Below are 26,201 nucleotides of genomic sequence, written 5' to 3'. Positions count from 1 at the left end.
GGCGGTTTCGGCCTCTGCTTCAGTTAGGCCTGCTGATTCGGTTTTCATATCCGTTCCAGCGTTGGTGCACATTCCTTCTTGGGTCACACCTTCGGCACCTGTGCCCGATCAGCCGACCGCGATGACGCAGTCGGTGGTGCCAAACACACCATACCACTTTCTTTGCCCGACACTGTTTCAACGGTGCTTTGAGTTCGGCACGGTGCCATTAATGCTGTCTACCTTGGACACCCTTACTCCGCTCTCTGTGGTACCCCCTCTCGTTTTTCCTTCAGAGGAACGCGGTATGGGAGATGATGGCACGCAGTTGGGGTCTCGCACCCCATAGCTGAATCTATCCAGTCTCTCCGGCGTGACAGCTGTCTGTCTGCATTGGGTGAATCCAGTAGCTTAGTTTTCCCCAGCCTCTAGCCTCCTTTCCCTCCCAGGATTTTTCTCTGAGGCGAGCTCCTCATTAGCAGCATGCTCAAGTGGCTTTCTGTGGTGTTGGATTTATCTCCTTCATCTGTGGAGTTGGCTACTGATCCCCCCTCATTGTGGTGCTCCATCTTGGCCAAACAGGGGTGGAGCAGGTGCTCCCTTATAGTGGCGCTCCATATGACATATTGCTGGGGGCTTCGGCGAAACCTGAAAGCCTTCCTAGTCTGATCTTTCAGCGCCAACAGTTGCCAGTGGGCGGCAGGACCTGCCATTACCTCCCTCACTGGCACAACATCACGTCAGACAGGTGGGTTTTGCAAATAGGCCGAAGGGGCTACTCCCTCTTCTTCGACACTACCCCTTCCTCCATGCCACCAACACTCCATCTTATGTCGGCGGATCACTTGGTCCTTCTCTGTCAGGAAGTTACGGCTCTCTTGGCCAATGGAGATATTGAGCGAGTCCTTGGAAGTAGGTCGTGGTTATTACCACTTCTTCCTGGTACCCAAGAAGGACAAAGGCCTGCGTCCTATCTTGGATCACAGGGACATCAACCGCTTCCTCCGGAAGGAGTAGTTCAAGATATTGACATTGGATCAGGTCCTGTCTGCCCTCAACCATGGAGACTAGATGGTACTGTTGGACTTGCAGGATGCTTAACTTCCACATTCTCGTCCTGCCAGCCCACAGGCGTTACCTACGTTTCACAGTAGGCCACGAGCATTTTCAGTTTACCGTGCTCCCCTTTGGCCTTACCAGTGCCCATCGGGTGTTCACGAAAGTGATGGCAATGATCACAGTTCATTTGTGCAGATCAGGGGTTCCAGTCTTCCCCTTTCTTGACAACTGGCAGTTGAAGGCGAGCTCGCCCCAGGGTGTCGTCTCCCACCTCCAAATTACGGGGGACCTCCTGCACTCGGTGGGTTTCACTATCAACGTGCTGAGGTCTCACCTGATTCCCTCTCAGAAGTTCCTTTTCATCGGAGCAGTTTTGGATACAGCGCAGTTTCAGGCATATCCTCTCGAGCAGCGAGTCTGGGATTTTTGGGCTATGATACAGATGTTTTAGTCTTTATCCCGGGTTTCGGTGAGATTGATCTTGAGGCTACTGGGCCTCATGGCCTCCTACATCCTGCTGTTGGATCAGGCCAGATGACATATGCGGGCTCTACAGTGGGACCTGAAGTTCCAGTGGGCGCAGCATCAGGGGAATCTTTCGGAAGTTGTGCAGATCTCAGAGGGGACTGCTTGTCAATTGCAGTGGTTGCTCACGAACCAGGATTGGGTCAGCAGCAGATCCCTCTCCCTTCCCCAACCAGACTTCACAGTGGTGACGGATGTGTCACTTGTGGGATTGGGTGGCCACATGGGAGAGGTGGAGATCAGAGGCCTCTGGTCTCCGGCGGAGTCCGGGCTCCACATCAACCTGCTGGAGCTCCAGGCGATATGTCTTGCACTTAAAGCATTCCTTCCTTCTGTCAACGGAAGAGTACTGCAGGTGTTCACGGACATCACCACCGCCATGTGTTTCTGCAGCAAACCGGGCGTGGTGGATGTGGCTGGAACATCAGGGCATGTCCCTGGTGGTTCAACACCTGGCAGGTTCCCTGAATACCAGGGCGGATGAACTCAGCTGCCGGTGCATGATGGATCACAAATGGAGTCTTCACTCGGAGGTGCTGCAAGGTCTCTTTCAGCAATGGGGAGAGCTTTGCTTAGATCGGTTTGCCACCAAAAAGAACGCGCAAAGTCAACAGTTCTGCGCTTTGGAATTTCCAAGGCTGCAAACGCTCGGCGCCGCTTTTCATTGTGAGCGGAATTGCGGTCTTTTATACGCCTTTCCGCCTATACCACTTCTGCCCAGAGTGCTGAAGAAGATCAAGCCCGACTGGGCCCCAAGTCATTCTTGTGGCTCCGAATTTGGCACATAGTCTGGTATCCCGAGCTCTTGAACATGGTCATCGATCCTCCGATCAGACTGCCTCTATGGGAGGATCTTCAGTCACAGCATGAGGGGATGGTCATGCCCCCGAACCTGTCCAGCCTCCAACTCCTTGTGTGGAGATCGAGCGGCGAAAGTTGACAGCTTTTGACCTTCATCCCGAGGCTCTCGGCGTCGCCGGCACACACCGGCGATGCGAGCCCTCAGCGTCGCCGGCAACACCTCCTCCATCATCATTTCGGACGACACGGAGCCAGTTGGGCATCCTCCGGCGCCAACAGAGCTGTACGGCTCCATGCATTTCAACCTGCTCTATTCTGAAGGGTTAGGCATGGAGGATGAAGATTGGAAGTAGCAGCAGGAACACTTAGAAATCCTGCAACCCAAACAGGCCCTGGATTGGTATGATGACCTGAGTGATTCTAGCGGCCTGGACACCTTCCCAGATACTGACGTGCTGTCTCCCCCTAACCTGGCTATGGAGGAGAGAGCTTCAGTCACATTGGTGGTGCGTAGGGCTGCGGAGGTCTTGGACCTTCAGCTTCCTATGGTGGCAGTCAAGACTAACGTCCTGACGGCCGTCCACGCACTGATCGCGCACAGCACCAGCCATGTTGCCGGACTGGAACAATGTCCAATCGGGAATGCTTGCCTCCGTTACTCGCGGTAGCAACTATTTGCTATAGACGAGCAGGGCGGCAATGGCTACAAAGGTGAGGTGCTGAGAGAGGGTAGGGCCCTCTTGGTGAACACTATAGCAGACAATCTTAAATGCGGCTTAATTAATGTTAGATCCCTGATTAAGCATCATCAGGAGATCTATATGGTGTTGGAAGGTCATAATTTGGATGCACTGTTTTTAACTGAAACATGGACACGACCTGATTTGTAGGTTGAATTGGGTCTAGCTTGCTCCTTGAGTTACAAAGTATTTCATAAACCTAGGCTAGTTGGGAGAGGAGGAGGGGTGAGAGTGATATATAAAGAGAAGTGGAACTTTGCCCCTATAAATGTTGATGAAGGTGAAGCTACTGAACTGTTAGGGTTCTCCCTCAAGAATGCCAAAGGACAATTTTTTTCTGGCATAGTGTCTTATCGACCTCCTCGAGGATTGAGCCCTCAGTACCAAGCTTTGATTAACACTATATATAATATGTCACTTACCCATTCTAGAATGATTATTCTGGGAGATTTTGATCTCTGGGATAATGGGAATCTTGGCTTGGCCTTGAAAGAACTACTGCAAGCATGTGTGAATATAAACATGCAACAACTGGTGCGACAACCAACACATCAGGGAGGCCATGTCTCAGACCTAATATTTGCAGATCATAAGGAGGTAGAGGTGGGTAAGATATTGCCTTTGTGTTAGACTGATCATTTTCTAATTCAATTTTTGTTAACACTTCCCAGAATGAGCAATAATATTAGTCACACGGATAATACTCGACGGGGAAGGGAATGGGCTAAGTTGCTGAAAACTTTGTAAAAGAGGTAACCACTTTGGGAAGAAAAGAAGGTCTAGTACGAAGGACAACCTTGTCTGGTTCAACAGAGCCTGAGGCTCACTCACGCTGCGAGCAGAGGTGATGGTGACCAGAAAAGCAGTCTTTAAGGTCAAGAGTCTGAGAGGACGATTATGTAGAAGCTCGAAAGGAGCACACATAAGTTAAGTTAACACCAGTTTCAAGTCCCACTGGGGCATTACGAAAGAAATAGGAGGAAAGAGGTTAGTAATGCCCTTAAGAAATCTATTTACAATAGGGGACTTGAAAAGAGAAGGCTGATCAGGAAGGCGAAGAAAGGCCGAAATGGTCGAAAGATAGCCTTTAAGGGTGCCCAGAGCAGAGCCCTGTAGGGCCAAAGAAAGAATGAAGAGGAGAACCTCCGAAAGAGGGGCAGACATGGGATCCACAGCCTTTGCTGTGCACCATGCCGCGAATTGTTCCATCTACAGGCGTATACCGTTTTAGTGGTGGGACGCCTGGCTGCCAAGATGAAATTACAGACTTCAGGGGGAAGGTCAAAAGCTGTCACTGTTGCCGCTCAATCTCCACTCAAGGAGGTGGAGGCTGGACAGGTTCTGGTGGAGGACCGTCCACAGCTGCTGCGACAGATGATCCTCCCGAAGAGGCAGTCTGATCGGAGGATCGATGGCCATGTTCAAGATCTCGGGATACCAGACTCTTTGTGCCTAATCCGGAGCCACAAGAATGACTTTGGCCCGGTCACGCTTGATCTTCTTCAGCACTCTGAGCAGAAGTGATATCGGCTGAAAGGCGTATAGAAGACCACAATTCCACTCGCGACGAAAAGCTTCGCCGAGTGAGTGCTGCCTTGGAAATTCCAACGTGCACAGCTGCTGACATTGCGCGTTCTCTTCGGTGGCGAACAGACCTAACAAAGGCTCTCTCCCTACTGGCAGCGGAGTTCATCCGCCCTGGCGTTCAGAGAACTTGCAAGGTGTTGAACCACCAGGGACTTGCCCTGATGTTCCAGCCACGTCCAAAGACGAAGAGCCTCTTGAAATAGGGACCATGACCCCACCAGCCCTGTTTGTTGCAGTACCACATGGCGGTGGTGTTGTCCGTGAACACCTGCACTACTCTTCCCTTGACATAAGGAAGGAAAGCTTTCAGTGCAAGACTTATCGCCCGGAGAGCCAGGAGGTTGATGTGGAGTCTGGACTCCGCCGGAGACCAGAGGCCTCTGACCTCCACCTCTCCCATGTGGCCGCCTCATCCCAGAAATGACGCATCTGTCCCCACTGTGAGGTCTGGTTGTGGAAGGGAGAGGGATCTGCCGTTGACCCAATCCTGGTTCGTTAGCCACCACTGCAATTGGTGTGCAGTGCCCTCTGAGATCTGGACGACATCGGAAAGATTCCCTGATGCTGCGCCCACTGGAACTTCAGATCCAACTGAGAGCCTGCATATGCCGCCTGGCATGATCCGCCAGCAGGATGCTGGAGGCCATGAGGCCCTGCAGCCTCAGGGTCATTCTCACCAAAATACAGGATAGAGGCTGAAACATCAGTATCATAGCCCGAATATCCTGGACTCACTGCTTGGGAGGATAAGCCCGAAACTGCGCTGTATCCAGAACCGCTCCGATGAAAAGGAGCTTCTGAGAGGGATCAGGTGTGACTTCAGCATGTTGATAGTGACCCCCAGCGAGTGTAGGAGGTCCGCCGTAGTCTGGAAGTGGGATACGACAGCCTGGGGCGAGCCCGCCTTAAACAACCAGTCGTCAAGATATGGGAAGACTAGAACCCCTGATCTGCGCAGTGAGCTGCGACCACAGCCATAATTTTAGTGAACACCCTAAGGGCGCTGGTACGGTCAAAGAGTAGTACGGTAAACTGAAAATGCTCGTGGCCTACGGTGAACCGTAGGTAAAGCCTGTAGGCTGGCAGGACAGGGATGTGGAAATAAGCATCCTGCAAGTCTAATGCTACCATCCAGTCTCCAGAGTCAAGGGCAGACAGGACCTGAGCTAATGTCAACATTTTGAACTTCTTCCTTCGGGAGGAAGCGTTTGACGTCTGAGAGATCCAAGATAGGATGCAGGCCTTTGTCCGTCTTGGGCACCTGGAAGTAGTGGGAGTAACAAACACAACCTACTTCTGAGATGGAACTTGCTCAATAGCTCCCTTGGCCAAGAAAGCCGTAACTTCATGACAGAGAAGGGCCAAGTGATCCTCCGACTTGCAATGGAGTGTTGGTGGCATAGAGGAGAAGCGGTAGTCTCAAAGGGGAGGGAGTACCCCCTTGGGACTATCTGCAAAACCCACCTGTCTGACGTGATGTTGTGCCAGTAGGGGAGGTGATGGCGGATCCTGCTGCCCACTTCCAACTGGTGGCCCTGAAATGTCGGACTTGGAAGGCTTAGAGGCTGCTGCAGAGGGGGCATTGGCGGACTGGCCCACGCGCTGGCCCCCAGATCCACGGCGTTGGGTCTATCGTCCTCGGCCGCGCAGAGGCTGGGTGGTTTGCACAGGCCTGTGGTCCTGGGCGGAACGTGGTGGGGCACCCCTTCCGTAGCCACGAAAGGGGAGAAAGGCAGACTGCACAGGATGAGAGGTGGCAGTGAGGCCCAAGGATCTGGCCGTAGCTCTAGAATCCTTGAAGTGCTCGAGTGCATGGTCCGACTTGTCGCCAAACAGACGACTGCCATCAAAGGGCATGTCCAAAAGAGTTGATTGGACATCCCCATAAAAGCCAGTGGATCTCAGCCAGGTGTAGCATCTTAGGGCTACTGACGTAGAAATCGTTCTACCCAGCGAGTCGGCGGTGTCCAGCCCAAAGTGAATGGCGAACTTTGCTGCATCTCTCCCCTCTGCACTGCATGGGAGAGTGTGACCTGGGCCTCCTCCGGGCACTGTGGCAGCACCTGCGCAACCGTTTCGCACACAGAGTGGGTGTAACGGCCTAAGAGAGACATGCAGTGTTCATCGACCGCAGTCCTAAGCTGGCAGAAGAAAACATCTTCTTCCCAAGAAGGTCCAGCTTCTTTGATTCCCTATCTGGGGGAGCAGAAGTGAACGCACCTTTTGATGTTGAGGCTTGGACCACCAAGCTCTCTGGGGGTAGGGTGTTGGGGGAAGGAAAATGGGACCGCCAGGGGCCGGGCGGTCGCATTGGGCAATTATCTTATCCTCAGGAGCCCCTGTGCCGGGCGTGAACCAAGCACCCAGAAGGATGTCTGTGAGGGTATCATTGAATGGCAGAAGGGGCTCCGAAGAGGCCGCTGCTGGCAGAAGCACCTCTGTCCGGAGGTTAATCCTGACTGCCACTGTAGGCAGCTCCAGGCCCAAGGCCTCAGCCACCCTACGCAAGCGTACAGGATAGAAGGCTCCCTACTCGGTAGCCATGGTAGGGGGGAGAAAGCATGCCAAGGTCTGGGGAGGTATCCAGACCACTGGCTTCCCCCAACTGCTCTCTCCAGTCCGGCTCCTCCAGCTGGTCTGCCAAAGGGTCAAAAGACCCCTCCCAGTCCTCCTCACCTTCCTCTGGCTGCCACCCAGGGCAATAGGGAAAACCAGGAGAGAACAGTGGCACAAAAGTACTGGTCGGCGCTGGTACTGGCGTCGGTCGACACCGGTCCAGCTCTGTGTCTAAGACGAATGGGAGGCCAGCGTCGACGCCGTCCGAGGACACGGCCGGCATCGGAGATGGCGGTGACGTTGTCAATGGAATCTGTGCCGGAGGAGGTGCCATGAGGTCGACTGGCACCGTTCCGGATCCAGACCTGGATCCCTGGGGGCCCTGCGGCGCAGAGGCCGCAGGCATCCAAGGCCTAGAGCCCTGAGCTGGGTCCACGGGGCCCGAAGTCAAGCTGCAGGGCTGCCCAAAGATGGAATGGAGGGCTTCATAAAAGGCACAAAGCTGGGCAGGGGACACTCTGGCTCCCGGGAAGGGAGGGAAGCTCAGAGCCGTCCCAGTAGGCTCCACTTGCAGAGCCGAAGGACGACGACCTTCGGCGTCCCACATCGCACCAGCCGACGGACAGGGAGAAGACTAAGCGAGTTGGTGCTTCTTCGCATTCTTGTGTTTTGACTTACCCGAAGATGAAGAATTCGATGAAGAGTGATGGTGGTGATTCTGTGGCCGGTCCAGCCACCTTCCTCTCGACCGGAACCTCGAGAGGCACGGAGCTGACTGCCGGGCCTCCAGAAGCTTTCGGGTCCACTCCCGCAAAGACTTCAGGTTCATCGCCCAACAATCGGAGCATGACTTCGGGTTGTGGTCACGCTCCTGGCACCAAAGGCACACGAGTTGCGAATTTGTGACTGACATCAGCTTGTGACAAGAGTCACAAGGCTTGAAGCCGGTCCGCTGAATTGACATCCCTGCGTGCACCAGGAGTTGAACGACTCGAAAAAGAGGTCGACAAAATCGAAAAACACTAGTCAGAAAATGACTCAGGGTACCGCTCTCCAAGGATCTGCGCTGGCTGGCGCGTAAATAGAAAGAACTGATGTCAGCGCCCAGGGGCGGCGAATAAGTAGATACTACGACATCATTCCGCCGATCACGACGCCAACGACTAACGCGGAGTCGACCAACGTGCAGGGGTACTGCTGAAGAAACAATTCTCCGGATCCAGTCTGACGCCTGGGGGTGATTCTACAGTAAGGAATCTATAACTAATAGTCTCTTTCAGATAGATGTTCTACTGGGCACCTTGTCCAAGCAAAGCACAGGGGCATCTGTGAACATAACCATTGGCCGCCGCCACCGCCCTGCACCGGGTGACCCAGCTTTCCTCTCTACCCACCCCACACCACAGAGCTTGGTGGTCCAAGCCCCAACTACCCACGGCTCATACCCTTCCGCACTCCTGGGCAGGACATCCAAAAGGCTGGACAGCGATGGTAAGAAAATCTTGTTTTCTACCAGCCTAACATTGCGGTCAGTAAACACTGCATGCCTCTTGGACCGTTACTCCCATTCTCTGTAGGATATGGTTGCGCAAGTGCTGTCCAGAGTCTCGGAGGAGAACTGAGCTGTCCTCTACCAAGCCATTACAGACGGGAGAGACGCAGCTAAGTTTGCCGTACGATGTGGCTTAGATACGACAGACTTGCTAGGCAGAGCGATTTCCTCGTCGGTGGCCGTTAGGCGCCACGCTTGGCTGAGGACGTCTGGCTTTTCAGGGGATGTCCAAGCAAACCTTATGGACATACCCTTTGATGGCTTCCATTTCTTTGGAGACAAGGCACACGCAGTGCTTGAGCGTTTTAAGGATTCGCGGGCTACAGCCAAATCCTTAGGCCTCTCCACATCATCCCAGCCTGTGTCTGCTTTTTGCCCCTTTCGTGGCTACGTAGGGGTTTAAAGGGGCTTTCAACCACGGCAACCTGGAAGTCCAGGAACCTCTGCAAGGCTACGGACGCGGTTCGCCCCAACCCTATGGGTCAGGTAGCCATAAGTCAGGTCAAGCCACAGCCCCTTCCTCCACCACAAAACCCTCCTAGTCCGATCCTTCTGGATCATGGATGTCCAGTTGGTGGCAGGATACGCCATCACCTCCACCACTGGCGAGATATCAACTCAGTCGGGTGAGTGCTGCAAATAGTCTGAAGTAGCTACTTCCTTCCCTTCGAGACTACTACTCCCTCCATGCCGCCAACTTACGATCGGCTGACGGAGGATCACCTTGACTTACTCCGTGAGGAAGTCAAGACTCTCTTGGCCACTGAGCCATGGAGAGGGTCCCGGGGCCAGAGATAGGCTGTGGTTGCTATTCCCGCTATTTTCTGGTCCCGAAGGACAGAGGCCTTCGTCCTAATCTACACCTCAGGGCCCTCAACTACTTCCTCTAAAAGGAGAAGTTCAAGATGCTCAGGTCCTGTCTGCTCTGGACCCGGGAGACTGGATGGTAGCGTTGGACTTTCAGGACGCCTATTTCCACATCCCCGTCCTGCCTGCCCATCATCGCTACCTGCTGTTTACAGTGTGCCATGAGCACTTTCAGTTTGCCGTGCTCCCCTTTGGCCTCACCAGTGCCCCTCGGGTGTTCAACAAGGTGATGGTGGTGATCGCAGTCCATCTATGAAGATCAGGGGTTCCAGTTTTCTCCAACCTCTACGACTGGTTGTTGGAAGGTGGGCTATTCCCAAGCAGTCGTCTCCGAACTCCAGACTACGGCGAACCTCTTGCATTCACTGGGGTTCACTATCAATATGCCGAAGTCACACCTGACTCCCTCTGAGATGCTCCCATTCATCTGATCCGTTCTGGACACTGTGCAGTTTCGGGCCTATCCTTTTGAACGGCGAGTTCAGGATATTCAGGCTACGATACCGATGTTTCAGCCTCTATCCTGGATATCCGTCAGACTGACTCTGACGTTTCTTTTTTATGTGTGATTTTATTAATCAGTATATGTAAATTTTAAATTGTAGTATCTGTTTGTCAAACTTTTGGGGTCCTGGCTCCGAATAAAGTTATTCTTGACTTGACTCTGAGACTGTTGGGCCTCATGGCCTCCTGCATCCTGCTAGTGGACCATGCCATATAGCACATGCGGGTTCTGCAGTGGTACTTTAAGTATCGGGGAAATCTCACCAACCCTGTTCAGATATTGGAGGGCAACGTGAACGACTTGCGGTTGTGGTTGACAAACTGCGATTGGGTCAGAGGCAGACCCCTCTCCCTTCCCCACCCAGATCTCATGGTAATGACGGATGAGTCCCTCCTGGGTTGCAGCAGCCATCTGGGAGAGGTGGAGATCAAAGGACTCTGGTCTCTGGTGGAAGCCAAGCTCCAAATCATTCTGTTGGAGCTTTGTGCGATCCGGTTGCCACTGAAAGCCTTTTTACCATCCCTCAAGGGAAGGCTAGTTCAAGTGTTCACGGACAACACTACCGCCATGTGGTACTGCAACAAACAGGGCGGAGTGCGGTCAGCGACCCTTTGTCAAGAGGCCTTTCGTCTCGGGGCTTGGCTGGAACAACAGGTCATCTCCCTGGTGGTTCAACATTGTTATTGTTATATGCATTTGTAGCACGCGCAGCTACTCCAAAGAGTGTCCCGGCGCGAAACCTGAAATAGATCGTGATTCTAGAGATTAAAACAGGAAAGTTTTCAGCTTTTTCTTGAAGATCCGAGCATCTTGAATACTATGTATAGCCAAAGGCAATACGTTCCAACCAAGAGCCGCCTTCCGAATAAGGGAGCAGCCGCCCAACCTTTGACGGATGAAATGGGGGATCTGAACCAGCGATTTGGAGGCAGAACGCAGTTGTCTTGATGGTAAATAAAATGAGAACCTCTTCTGCAAATAGCTGGGTTCCCGACCGTACAGGGCAGAATGGGCAAGGGACAAAACTTTAAATTTAATCCGCGTCTCCATAGGAAGCCAATGTAGGGTGCGCAAATGAGAGCGCACACTACTCCTTCTGGGAAGATCTAGGAGGAGGCGGGCCGCGGAATTCTGCACCACCTGGAGCTTCTTCACCAAATAACCGGGGGACCCGACATAAAGGGCATTAGCATAGTCCAGGCGAGAAAGAATCAGTGCCCGGACCACAGTTTCCCTCACATCCTTTGGGAGAAGAGGTAGAAACTTCCTCAAGGTTTTCAAAATGCCAAAACAGGACCCCGCCAATTTCTTGATATGGATAGCAAAGGTTAAATTCTCCTCAAACCAAACACCCAGATTTTTTACAGCAGTGTCTGACAGACATACCGGGCAGGGGAAACTCCGCCGGCCATAATAACTCTCTAAAGTTAGGTGGAAATTTGCCATAAAGAAGTATTTCGTATTTCTCCTCATTACACTTCAGTTGGGCCTAAGCCAACCAACGAAATATAGAAGACAAGCAGTGCTGAGCAGAGCAGACCTCTGCGTCGTCACCCTTCCAGGTAAACAGCAACTGAGTGTCGCCCGCATATGCGAACACCTTAGCCCCGAGCTCCTCCGCTAAATATATCAGCGGGGTAACGTAGATGTTAGAGTAAGGGGCTAAGGGGAGGATCCCTGCGGAACACCTGTAGGAACTGTCTGAAAAGCTGAAACGCAAGATGAAAGCCAGACCTGCTGCGACCTGTTGGACAAAAAAGAAGTGAGCCAGCCTAAGGCGGAACCGTCAATACCAATCTCCGAGAGGCGAGCAAGACGAAGGGATTGAGGCACCGTGTCAAATGCCGCCAAGAGGTCCAGCATATTCAAGGCTGCCCTCCCGCCAGCATCCAGACAATCTCGGATGGCTTCCGAAACCTCTATCAACGCAGTCTCTGTACTATAGGCTGCTCGAAAGCCAGACTGCGCAGGGTGCAGCAAGCCAGCATCTTCAACAAAGGCCGTTAGTTGTCTCGTAACCACCTTCTCACAAACCTTTGCCAAGCTTGGCAGAAGAGAGATTGGCCGGTAATTTCCTGGGGACAAAGGGTTAAGTGAAGGCTTTTTTAAGAGAAGAAGAATCATAGCCTGCTTCCACATAACAGGCACCCGCCCCTCTGACAGGGACAAGTTAACAATGTTGTTGACCTCATGATTAATGATACCAGCTGAGGCTAACAGCCTAGCTGCACATGGATCAGCGGGTGAACCCGATTTCAAACCCTTGAGAATTCTAAGGGTACAAGGCAGCTCTGCTGAAGAAAAAGCAAGTAATTTATGAGTAGGGCCAGCTAAGAATCCAGAGGGAAAAGAGGTAACAAAAGGTCCCTGGAAACAGGTGGAAAACGCCGTCTGGATAGCCTGAATCTTATCAAGGAAGAACTTGGCAGGAACATTACACCAAGCTTCGGAGATTGGTGCCGAACAGAGCTGGGCACGAGGAGCCACAAAGCTTTGTACAATGGAGAAAATTTCATTCGAATTATTATTCGCCTGATGAATGCGCAAGGAAAAGTACCGATTTTTTGCTTCAATAATCGCCCTATAATATTCCTTTTGTTTGGTTCTAGGCGCACGTTTTGCCAGTGACAGTAGTTATTGGCACGCCATAATCTCTCCAATTCCTTACAGTCATGTTTCAGTAAACTGAGCTCCGGCGAAAACCAGGCTTTGGAGGGGGAGTCTCTAGCGAGCCTAGAGTTACGCGGTAAAGAAAGCGCGGTTACCGAATTAGAGATCCATTTGGTGAACCCCAGCAGACACCCTTCCAGGTCCTGCTGACAGATAGGCCGCGAAGAAGCTAAGGCACTGTTAAAATGCTGTGGATCAATTTTACGAAACATTGGGGGCAGATTGGACTCCAATGGCACCATCTGCTGCAGAACCTCCCATGAAAAACAGGCAAGAAAGTGGTCTGACCAAGAAACCGGCCGAGGCTAGTCAGCCTGAATAGGGAAATTAGAGCAGATGGGATCTTCTAAGTGGCCACCCTGATGCGTGGGAAGGCGAACCCATTGTGAGAGTTGAGCCAGATTGAGTGAATCCAGAGAATTCCTGGAATCACTGGTCTCTGGCGGATCAAGATGGAGTTTAACATCGCCTAAGACCAGGTAGTATGAAAAACGAAGTGCCCGTTCCGCCACGGCATCACTAAAGGCATTGAGAAAAGAGCGAGCTGGTCCTGGGGGGCGATAAATAAGAGAGCCACCCAACGTAAATTGCGCGGAAAGATGCAAGCTAAAATCCAGCACTTCACTGTTACCCCACACATTGATGTGAGAGACCGCTTTTCCCTATACATAATGGCAACCCCCCGTACCCCTCCCCCTTCCACCGTTCCGGTCTAATCGGGCGATCTTAAAGCCAACTGGGGTGGCAAGAGCAGCAATAGGATTCGCAGTTTCATCTAACCAGGTCTCCGTGATAAACAGCAAATCTAAGCCATTATCCAATACCAGGTCAAATACATCCACATGGTGCTTCCTCAAAGATCTCACATTAATAAGAGCAGCTTGAATACACTGGGACCTAGATGCCATACTAGGAGGAATCCTATCTGGAAGGTCTAAAATCAGCATGAAACCACAGGTATCGCACACATAGTCCCGGCGGCACGGTGACATACTCCTGCTTTGGGGAGAACACATAGTTGGTCGAAGAGCTTTAAGGAACGCCGCCAACCGTACACACCTTTCGCCCCCCACCTCTTTCGATTGGGCAGCATAACTGGCCCTGGCCGCTGTCGGTACACTGACGGGCGCAGACAGGCTTGCCTTAGGCGTGCCTTCAGTGCGCCATCGGCGCGCCCGCTGCGCGTGTCCGAACAGTGGCCATTAAGTAGTGAGGATTGACGTCCTGTGAGCAGCGACTAGAGCGCTGACCGGGGAGAACGCGTGCCACTAACAAAATGTCCACTCAAGCCCGCGTTTCCCCGCAAAATGCCAGGACGAGATTAGCCCGTAAAAAAGGAGTTTAACACACTCCAAAGTACGCAAAATGCCAGGACGAGATTAGCCCGTAAAAAAGGAGTTTAACACACTCCAAAGTGCAAAATCAGCATTATCCCAAAATAAAACATTAAAAAGAAACAACCCCCCACAGTTTTCTTTGTTATTGTTATAGCTTTTTTTTAAATGATATTCCCATGCAAATTCGTCAAAACACAACCTATTCAGGGATCGCGCTCCCAACATCTGTGCTGTTCTCTGAATGCCAGACTTGGTGCAAGGTCTCTTTCTACAGTGGGGAGAGCCTTGGTTACATCAGTTTGCCACCGAAGAGAACATGCAATGTCGGCAGTTTTGCATGTTGGAGTTTCCAAGGCGGCTCTGGCTCAGCAACGCTTTTCACCGTGAGTGGAGCACGGGCTTCCTATATGCCTTTCCACCCATACCACTCCTACCAGGAGTGCTCAAGAAGATCATGAGCGACTGGGCCCAAGTCATCCTTGTGGCTCGGGACTGGGCCCGGAGAGTCTGTAATACCAACCTTCTTCAGATGAACATCGATCCTCCAGTCAGGCTCCCTCTTCGGGAGGATCTTCTGTCGCAGCAACAGGGGAGGTTTTTCCACCCGAACCTGGCCACCCTCCGCCTCCTTGAGCAGCGACAGTTGACAGCTTTTGCCCTTCCTGCCGAAGTCTGTGAGGTTATTCTGGCAGCTAGACGTCCCTCCACAAAGTCTGTATTCGCCTGCCAATGGCAATATTTTTGTAAATACTGTACAGAACGGTGTATTGACCCTTTGTCTGCTTCCTTGTCAAATGTCCTTCTTTTTCTTCTCTCATTGGCCCAGCAGTGCTCTGCTTTAGGGACTCTGAAGGGCTACCTTTCAGCCCTGTCTGCTTTTTTTCAGCTGTCTGATCAGCCATCTCTTTTCAATTCACCTCTTGTTCAGAGATGTTTGAAGGACCTTACCTATACGTTCCCCCCTTCGCCTTTTTTATGCCCCAGTGGGACCTTAATTTCGTCCTTACTTTTTTGATGTGGGCACCATTTGATCTGCTGCTCAATTGTCCCTTCCGGTTGCTCACTGTTAAAACTGCCTTTTTAGTGGCAATTACTTATGCCAGGAGAGTGAGCAAACTACAAGCACTGTCGTCTTAGCTTCCTTACCTGACCGTCTTTCCAGACAAAGTAGTGCTCCCACTATGGCATCTTTTCTGCCAAAGGTAGTAACACCTTTCCATCTGGCCCAATCTATTACTCTGCCCACTTTCTATGCGCCTCAGCATCCTTCCAAGGAAGAAGAGTGCCTCCACCGCCTGGACCCAAAAAGAGAGTTATCGTTTTAGTTTGAGCGTTCAAAAGAATTCCGGGTGGACGACCAGCTCTTCAAAGGGTACGTGGGCGCAAAGAAGGGGCGAGCAGTTGTGAAGTGGACCATTTCACGCTGGGTCATCCTCTGCATAAAAATATGCTAAGCTTTGGTGAAGAGACAACCTCCTGAAGGCCTTAGTGCCCATTCTACCAGGGCGAAATCAGCCACTGTAGCTGTCCAGCGTGGTGTTCTGGTTTCTGACATCTTCCAAATGGCCACGTGGGCGTCTCTGCACTTGTTTGCCAGACACTACTGCCTGGATTCTCAGGTCCGCAGGTAGGGCCTCTTTGGCCGCTCTGTCTTGTAAACTTCTTGATCTGAAACCTTTCTGTAGTCCCTCCTCCGGGGTTGGTATTGCTTGGGTATCTGTTCAAAGGTAAGGAATCTGCGGCTAGATGTCTCTATCCGATGGACAAGTTACTTACCTTTGTTAACACCTTATCTGGTAGAGACATGATCTAGCTGCAGATTCTTTACTGACTCGCCCGTCCTCCCCGCACTGCGGATTGGTTTAGTGTCATTGCTGTTTCCCCATCAGGGTCCTAGTTGTTTTTGGCACACCATGGTCAGTCACTTAATGGCTCCACGCTTCTGTTGTGGAAAGTCGTGAAAAGTACTGCTGTTGCATGCCACTGTGGCGCTTATACAGATGAGGCAGACGTCACCACGACTACGAACTCGACATCTACAGAGTCACGTGGAGTCGACCGTCACCACTTATCGGTACTCAGGGGTATTGCTATCAAAAATCATCTGGATCCAGCCTGACGTCTGGGAGTTCAAAGGTAAGGAATCTGTGGCTAGGACATCTCTACCAGATAAGGCGTTACCGAAGGTAGCTAACTTGTCAATTTCATTTACTCAACTTGCAAACAATTATTTGGCTTGTTCTGGAGTTTTGCAAAAGAGCTGGCATAGCTGCCTGTTGCAGTGGTTGAAGTGGGGGGGAAAAAGTATGGGAACTGTGGGCGGAGAATCAGAGGGTGGAAATAACCTGAGGATTGGGCCAGTGAGCGGAGTCAGAGGTGTGGCCAGAAGGAGCAAAACATACCAATTTTTTGTATTTGTTTTGCATTTCATTGACCATTTACAGCTCATTACGTTATTTAATTCAAATTGACATTAAAATACATTCACAAATTGGGATACGTATCCAATCACAGAATGTCCGAAATACGCTTCAAAGTGCTATCACAAGCCATTTGTCTCTCAGCCGTGCAGTTTCTGTCATCCGCGCTTTTCCTCACCTTTTCCACAAAAGCAGTTCAAACATGAATGGCAAAATATCCTATTTTGCAAAGGTTTTCCACATAATTATGGCTCTGCCATATTTGCTACATAATACATCATCTGCTGCATTATCTGACGCGTTTAACTAATACATTTTTGTAGCTCAAACGGATCAAAAGTTACTAAAAATGTGACTTGTGTTGCTGCGAAGTGAATGGCCCTTTGCAAAGGTTGAGTGGTTACCTTTATCACTGCTACATTTGTATGTTGAACTGGTACTAACGAGTCAAAATATTTGCAGAGACTGTTAGTATGTGTAAAAATGTCAAATTAATAAAGTATCAGGAAATATACCGCATTACGCTGCAGCCTTTTTCTTGCTGCATAATTTAGTTAACACTGCAGCATAATTTTGTCCTCCATTGCTGCATAATTCCAGCGACTTCAAAGCAGGCAGCACATGTTAAAAGTGCTTGTGCATGAAGCAAAGAGACTGTCAAGTTTGTGAACTTATTTTGGTGTGTGTGCAAATCCTGCATTGCCGAGCCCTGATGAGTTGCAGCTAATACTGCTGAAACGAGGCCAATGGAGGTACCAATGGGTGAGGCGGACCGGCATCAAGGGTCCTGGGACCTCAGGGACAGAGTCACTGTCGCTCTAGGTTGTGCTTCTTCGTATGCCTGCCGACAAGACTGGAGGTGAACTTCAGTATGGATTGCCTTGAAGATTAACCCATACTTGCCACCCCTAGGGTCCACCTGCTGATGCTAAGACACCAGGGCTTTTAAGGTCTAGCAGGGCCTTCTAGGGTCTAGCAGGGGAATGTGCTCTCTCAGGAGAGTAGTCTGGTGGACTGGTCATAAAGGCTGAACCTGGTTCCCCAGTAACAAATTCGGCATCTCTGGCCAAAGAAGTGCCACATCCTCTCCTCCACTGGACACCATACTGCCCCACTTAGAGAAAATCGCACTGCCTTTAACTACTACCAAATTGTGCCCCTCTATAAACACCTAGATGAGATTCAATCCAAAATATACACTTGACAAGAGTAATACGCTGGCTGAAAAAAGTAACAACAGTCTGGAAAAAGCAAACACTCATAGGGAATACAACTTAACACTTTTACACTCATTATTCAGAAATCAATGAGCGTTTTTGCCTGAAAAGTTAAGCACATGATTAAAGGGCTTGGAAGGGACCCGTTTCAATGTCCATTGCTTATATCCTTACAAAACATAGGCAGTATGGTTTAAAAAGACCACATCCCGGAACACAGAGCTGCGGTACACATTTTATGAACTAAAATAGGGAAAACAACTGATAAGGATCACATTAAACGTTTTCCAATCCACTCATCAAGCAGGTATTGCAGTACCTCCATGAATGGCGCACTTCCCCACTTGGGGAAAAATGCTGTTCAAAGAAAGATGAGAAAAGAAAAGTAAAGCTTCATTGGCAAACGCTGTATAGTGCCGCTAATGTGTTTGGGGGTGAATAAAATCAATCAGGCCAATTTGCGACCACTCTCTCTTGCTTTATTTAGTTATGTATTTATTGTTCACATTTTAAACCTGTTTTTCTCTCCTCCCGAGGCTGCATAGAAAAATGTCAGAAAAAGTCATTTGCAGCAAAAGTGCTTCCTCTCATTTTGGATCCATTTCTCAGGAGAACGAATGAAGGAAAGCCGAGGAAAGAAAAGTCACGGTTTTCAACAAGTGACCTGGAGCAGGACAAAAAGGTAGAGAATAAGAGAAAGAGAGGGGGGCGGCTGCTAGTGGTGGAGCAGGAGAAGTTAACACTCTCCTTGACTTCTCTGGGCAAGAGGGAAACGACAGCCCTTTTCCTTCTGTGCCCGCCCGTCCTTGAACATCCACGAACGGCCGGGCTATTTCGGCCGTCCTGGGACGCATATCTAAAATACTAAAGAACGGTCTGTATTACATGAAAGAAGTAGGGGCACACCGTGCTCTGCCGATCCCGCCCACTTCGACCACTGGCCTTTGGTTCGCAATTAATATTGGACACCAACAGCTATTGCTGGCTGTTGAGCCAAGAGCTTTTTAGGCCCCGCCTGACCCAGCGCATGCGCTTGTCTGGCGAAACTTATTGAGAGGTCTCCAAAAAGTGCTACCAGGCCAGCCTAGAGCTACAGTGCAAGTGCGCGGGCGCGCACGCCGCGCTTTACCGCGATTACTTTCACTTACGTGGCCGCGCGGCCGCTTTGATGTGTGATCGTGATCACTTTCGCGGCCGCAAGGGCCGCTTTGCATAGCCAATAGGTCTCGCTTTTGGGACCTTATAAGTATTTAGTTATGCAACTGTTGCATGGCTAAACACTTATAAGGTCCCAAAGGCGAGACCTATTGGCTATGCCAATGCTTGTTTTATTCTGGGACTTGTATTTTGAATTTCCAAAAACGAGTATAGACATGTAATTCACAGCGTGCTAAATGCTGTGGATTACAAAGTCAGGACCAGTGAGTGTATCTCACTTTACACAAATCCGTTTGGCAGCTATGGTAGCACATTCATCCACACAATGGGTTGGTGTCTTAGAGGGGACGTCCCGTGTTGCTTGTGCCGCCAGTCAAATAGCTCTTGCATAAACGAGAGCTATTTGGCTCTCTGTGTTTTTTTAGCCATTCTGTACATCACCACAACTGCTGTGCAGCATGGTTGAAAGTAAGGGGGGGGGGGGGGGGGGGGAGTGTTATGACGCGGGTTTACTTTCAGCCATGCTTCACAGCAGACGTGTTGCTGTACAGCATGGCTAAAAAACATTGACAAAGCCAATAGCTCTCGAGTAGGCAAGACCGATTGGCTTTGCCACTGCTTGTTTACACACCAGGCAGTATCTCAGAGATGCTGCTGGATACTCAAGACAAGAACCCCAGACAGAGCAAACAAGACAGAGGCAGCCAATACACGAGTGCCTCCTCGGCTTAGATTTTGCAGCAAATGCTCCGGAGACATTCCTGGCACTGCCGCATTCTCAAAGAGAGGCCCCAGCTTTCTTTTATTTTTTTTTGAAACCGTTTATTGCAATCTCAAAAATATACAGGTATGGGCCTACAACCTTCCGGCCGGCCGCTAGAATGACAGGAGCATATGACATACATACAAAAACACTTGGCGTTGCAGAGGAGCAAAATCAGGAGGTATCAGCGTCGTGGGCCACATCACCCCACAATACGGTTTCATTTTACACAAACAACCCAAAAAACCACACACGCAAGGCAACCTGCAATCGACAGTAACAGCACGTGCTCCCCGAATGGGGGACCCCAGCCATCCACAGGAGTCTAAAGAGGGGAAGGGGAACAGATCGAGGACTGGGGGAATTCCGTGCTCGGGGCTAAGAAAGGAGTCAACTAAGGGGACGGGGCTGGTGAGGCCGCAGGCAGCAATGGTGGCGCGCAGATACCCCCGCGGTAGGCGTTCCAGGGGCCCCATACCTTCACCCATGCCCCAGGCTTACCCCTCGCCACATACACCACCTTTTCTCGGAACATGCACCAATCCATGTGTTCCTTCCAGGCCGACACCGCCGGGGGCCTCTGGGATCCCCACAATTGAGCAATGTCACGCTTAGCTATCATATATCCCAGAGTCACCCATCGCGTTTGCGGAGCCGAGTAGTCAGTTGGTTCCCACACATTCAGCAGGCATCTCCTCGCTTCAGGCAGCAGCGCAACATGCGTAACCACTCGCAGGACCTCATGCACACCACGCCAGAATCGCTCCACCTTCGGGCATTCCCACAAAATATGCAAAAAAGTCGCCAAAGCACCACACCCACGCTTACACAACCCATCCTCAGCATAGCCCATACTCAGAAGCCTTGGCCCCGTCATGTAAACCCGGTGGAGTATCTTAAGCTGGACGAAGCGAAGGCGAGCCGGTATGGCCACCTCCTTCGGGGAGGCCACCGCGGAAATCCAGTCCTCGTCGTCCAACTCCAGCCCGTCGGCAACCCAAGCCTCGCGGAGGCCAGTCAGCAGGCCCGAGCGGTCATTAATCAATTTTTTGTAAATAAGGGAGATCGTGCTGTCCGGAACGTGGCCATCCAGCACTCTATCCTCCAGGGGGGAAGACTCCGGGATGGAGGCGACGTCTGGGAAGACTGAGCCCAGCGCGTGACGGACCTGCAAGTACCGAAAGTATTCACTGCCCTGCAGCTGAAACTCCGTCTGCAACGTCTCAAATGTTTTAAATCCCCCTCTCGTCCAGAGGTCCCCCACTTTACTGATGCCGATCATGTCCCACTTCTCGAAGCCCTTCGAGGTCCACAGGGAGCCCAATCTCTCAGACGCGTACAACGGTGATGCCCGGGTCAAACGGTCCTTCCACCCCATAGCTGCGTTAGCCACGTGCCATACTCGTACCATGACACGCGTAGGTCCCGTCAGGCGGGGGCCGGGCGCGCCAGAGTAGAGCGCTCGATTATAATCGCCACCAGGCAGGAGCATCTTGTCCATTTCAAATGCCGGGTTTAAGGCGGGCCCGTAAAGGCCATGATTAATTGCAGCCAGCTGGGAGGCCCAGTAATACCGTTTAATATCCGGGAGGGCAATCCCCCCGTCGTACCATGGGAGCGTCAACTTCGCCAGGGCAATACGCGGCCTCCCGTCCCAGAACAGGCGGCGCTGTAGACTCTCCACCTCACGGAAGTAGCGCGCCGGGACTAAATCCATAGTGTTCTGGAGAGCGTACAGGAAGCGTGGCAACGACATCATCTTAAACAATGCCGCCCGGCCGAGCGGCGAAAGCGGCAGGCGCCGCCAGCGCGCGACGTCCTCCTTCAAGCGCTGGAGGGGGGGAAGCAAATTCCGCTCGTAGCGGGCCTCCGGGTCCAGAGTAATGTAAACCCCCAAGTACCGAAACCCCTGTGAGGCAATCTGGATCGGACAGCCCCGCGGGAGGACGGGAGCCTCCCCGGAAAGCACATACACACATGATTTAGCCCAGTTGATGACAAGGCCTGAATTGCGGCCGAATGAGCGCAAAACATCAACCAGGACAATCAATGATTTACGCGGGGAGGCTAAGTACAAAAGGATATCGTCAGCGTATAGGGACACGCGGTCCTCATATTCGGGGGTCCAACGGAGACCACGGATGGAAGGGTGCCACCGCAGCCACTCCGCCAGGGGTTCCAAAGCCAGCGCGAACAGGAGCGGCGACAAGGGACAGCCCTGTCGTGTGCCCCGTCCCAGCTCGAATGGGACCGATACTCTTCCATTCACCACCACCTGCGCCAATGGGCCCGAATACAACAATTTGACCCAGCTGATGAACCCCGGGCCAAATCCAAACTTCGCCAGCATGGCCCAGATGTATGGCCACTCGAGCGTGTCAAACGCCATGGTGGCGTCTAAGGACGCCAATATGGCCGGCTACCGCACAAACGGGACACGCGCGAGCACCCCGTGCAAGCGCCGCAGATTAAGGGCCGTGTTGCGATGGGGAATAAAGCCGGACTGGTCTTGGTGGACCAGGTCGCCCACCACACCGACCAGTCGGTTGGCTAGCACCTTGGCAAGGATTTTGGGCTCCGCATTCAAGAGCGAGATAGGCCGGTAGGATGTAACCCGGTCTCGAGGTCTCCCCTCCTTGTGGATCACCACGATTGTAGCCAGACGTTGGTCCGGCGAGAGGGAGCCCAGCGAGTGGGCCGCCAGGAACATCGCACGGAGGTGGGGTGCCAGTACATCCGGTCGCAGCTTATACAACTCGATAGGGATGCCGTTCGGGCCCATGGCCTTGCCGGATGCGACCGAGCGTATGGCGAGGGCAATTTCGTCGGCGGTAGGAGCGGCATCTAACGACACCCTGTCCTCCACCGAAAGGGAAGGCAGCGCGATATCCCTAAGCAGGGCATGGGAATCATCCTCCGAGCAGGGAGAAACCGGGGAATACACCTCGCGAAAATATTCCGCGAAACAAGAGACGATGTCTTCTGGCTCGGTGACACGCACACCATCCATCCTCTCGATCAGCGGAACCACACGACTCGCTCTCTCCTTTTTATCCAACCATGCAAGCAGTTTACCAGCCTTATCACCCACATCATACAGTCGCCCCTGTTGCTCTCTATAGAGGCCCCTGGCCGCCTCCGTGACGAGGGCCCTGTAGGCCGCCTGCTTAAGTTGTAGGACATGTAGTGCAGCATCCGTCACCCCACCCTCTAGATCGCCCTCCAATTCAGCGATTTCGGCCTCCACCCGGGTCACCTCCTCCTGCTCGCGCCTCCGGGCATGGGAAATAAAGGAGAGGGCCTCGCCTCTAAGAACTGTTTTGAAAGCATCCCACAGGGAGATAGCCGAAGGGACGGACCCCACATTCTCATCGAAATACCGCTGCAAGGATTTAATCAAATCAGCGCGAATGGTGGGGTCGCGCAAGTACCAGGCATTGATTGGAGCTACTCTGCCCTCCCCCCTCGGGAAGACATCAACGTGCAACAGGAGCGGGGAGTGATCTGAAATACCCCGCGCCAAATGGCGCACCTCTCCTACCCTCCCAACATAGGCCGCAGGGACAAGGACATAATCAAGCCGTGAGAGGCTACCATGGGCACCCGAGTGGAAAGTGTACTGCAGCTGCGTGGGATGTTTTAAGCGCCAGCAGTCCACCAATCCCAGTGTGTCTAAGAAGCCGGACAGCCACGCCTGCGCCCGGGGGAGGTCCCTAGGGGGGTGACGATCCACGTTCCCAGAAACCACCGCATTGAAGTCCCCCCCAATCACCAGAAGCCCCCCCGGAAGGTCATGGAGGAGGCGCCCTAGGTCTGCAAAAGTCGTGGACTGTAACCCCGGTGGGACGTACACTGATACAAAGACAACTACTTTACCCTCCATTCTCCCCACTAAGACAGTGTAGCGTCCCCTCTCATCATGGCGCACCTCGTCTATTTCCAACGGGAGCGAGTTCTTCACCATGATGCCCACCCCCCGCGAGCCCGACGTGAAGCCCGAATGGGCCACCAAACGATAGCCACGCCGATTCATGGCACAAAGGGAATTACCAATAAGGTGTGTCTCCTGCAGAAAGACCACATCTGGCGAAAGTCGTTTCAAATACTGCAGGACCACACCTCGCTTAATCCTATCCCCCAGTCCGTTAACGTTCCAGGACAATAAAGTCAGGTCCCTACCCCCCATCACATACAGAAGCCATCATTCGTCCCCCGGAGAGCACCTTAAAAACACAAATACAATAAAGGGTTTGCCTTGCGGTAAAAACAAACAACACCCCACCCCAACCCACCCATCCCAACCGAACTCCCCCCTCCCTGCACCCCTGCATGAGCCCAAATAGCCCCCCCAAAGTGCAGTGTGCCTGTCGCCCCATGAATGATTAAACTAACTAGTCCCCCAGAGGAGGAGGGAGAGCCCCCAAGAGACCCCGTACCACCTCCACAGGAGGGAGACTTAACGAACAGTCACAAAATGACGACAATGTTGTCCAGAGCAAGGCCTACTATTAGTCCCTCAGTCGTGATCCGGCGAGCCCTCCCCTCCAACCGCGCCACCCCCACCCCCCCGGCCCCGATCCCCGGGCAAGGAGTCCAACCAGTCCCCGGCTGCCTCGGGACGATCAAAAAAGTGCGTGCGGCCATCCACCTCCACCCGCAATTTAGCTGGAAAAAGCATCGCATACTTGAGGTTCAGGTCCCGTAGACGACGTTTGACTCCGAGAAAGCTCAGTCTCTGCTTCTGGACCGCTGGGGTGAAATCAGGATAGAAGTTCACATCCATATTGTCAAGTCTGACCGGCCCTTGTTGCCTAGAAGTCTGAAGGATAGCGTCTCTGTCCCGAAAGTTGAAAATCCGGGCAATGAGAGGCCGCGGAGGGGCTCCGGCCTTAGGTCTTCCTCCGGGAACCCTGTGGGCACGTTCCACCGCAAAGAGTTTACTCAGCCCCCGGGGCTGGAGATGGGTGAGAATCAGATCCTCCACAAACAGGTCCGCCGCCGCCTCCTCACGTCCCTCCGGCACCCCGACAATGCGGACATTGTTCCTCCGGGCCCGACCCTCGGAATCCTCCAGTCGACGATCCATCAGGGCGCTCGCCTGGCCGAGCCGGCGCACCTCCTTTTGGAGGGCCGCCACGTCCGCCGTAAGGCCCGAAGTGGTGTGGGCCAAAGAATCGACCCGGTCATTGGTCTTGGATAAATCGGCCCTCACCAGGCCAACATCCACGTGGACCGAGTCAATCTTTTGCGCCAGTGTGTCAAAGCGCTGGTCCACCGAGGCCTTCATCTCGGCGATAGCGCCCATAACATCTCGCAGGGTCAGATCCGCGGGCAGCGTAGGAGCCTCAGTCGGGCCCTCAGGGGACCGATGCGGCACCTCGGGAGATCCCTTCTGGAGGGTGTAGCGGTCCATGCTGTTGGACTGGTGGGCCGCGCCACGGCGGGTCGATTTCACCTTTGCCCGGTCGCCATCTTGCTTTGTGGACATGGTTTCAGTCCCCAAATCGCGCCAATCACCTCGGGAAAGGCCGACAAACCAGTTCACGGGCTCCGGGGGGGGGCCACCACAGGTCCGCAGGACGGATCACAGTCGGCGGGCCAGCAGGGCACCCCAACGAGGCCACACCACCGCACACCGCCCCGCAACCCAACCTCGCCAAAGCAGCAAGGAGGGTGCAAAAGCGAAAGTGAAAGTGCGGGGTACGCGAGTCGCCCAGCCCTGCCCGCCGCTGTTGATCACTTTGTCTCCGGATCGCCCCGCAACTCCAATCCGGGGGGCCGGCGTGGAGAAGGCCGCAAACCTCAATCGGTGCTCCCGCCGGTGTCCGAGGTCCAATTTGGAAACGGAAAACGGGTGACACCTCAGCTCGGGCTCACCAACACAGTCCCCTCATCTAGGACAGGATATTTTCAGGATTTATGTAGGAGGTCACGGAGGTCCTCGGGAGCCTCGCACCTACGCGGCCATCTTGGTTGCACGCTAGGCTCCTCCTCCCGGCCCCAGCTTTCTTAATCGATTTTGTCTCAGAAAAATCTGACTCCTCGCTATCGTCAAATACAGGGTGTGGGTACACTGGCTGCATTGGCACCACGTTTGGGTTAAAACTGTACGGGGAGGGGGGCTTCTGTATGGTTACTGGTAGCTGACAGGCCATCAACACTTTTGACAGATTCTTTCTTGTGAAGCTTTTAAGCTTCAAACATGCAAAACATGCAAGGCAGAGACAAGTGTGTGGTTTTCTTCTAGAAAATACTTGAAAAGCCGTCTGGCTAGCTAAAATTCCTATCTGGGTCTGAAAAGTATTCAATGTTTCCCCCTGTCGAAGCATAGCTTATCGATCAAGGGGACTTGTGCTAAATTCAGAAAGGAAAAATAGTAAGGGTACATCTTACAACTAAGCTCGAATAAATCTCTCTTTGTGGTAAAAAGAGGTGGGCTCTAGTTGGTAAATGTTTCTTTTCCTC

At 52.5% G+C, this 26,201-nt stretch overlaps 1 protein-coding gene across 1 annotated transcript in view; it reads left to right on the top strand.

Moving 5' to 3' along the window:
* Positions 1-26,201, top strand: part of WASHC4 (WASH complex subunit 4) — a 987,939-nt gene that overhangs the window by 504,782 nt on the left and 456,956 nt on the right. The gene's annotated exons all lie outside the window — the stretch shown is intronic.

Source organism: Triturus cristatus, chromosome 4_1, assembly GCF_964204655.1.
Source record: "Triturus cristatus chromosome 4_1, aTriCri1.1, whole genome shotgun sequence".
In the NCBI taxonomy this organism is placed as follows: Eukaryota; Metazoa; Chordata; class Amphibia; order Caudata; family Salamandridae; genus Triturus; species Triturus cristatus.
The sequence above is the reverse complement of the archived record's forward strand: the minus strand, read 5'-3'. Positions and strand labels throughout refer to the sequence as shown.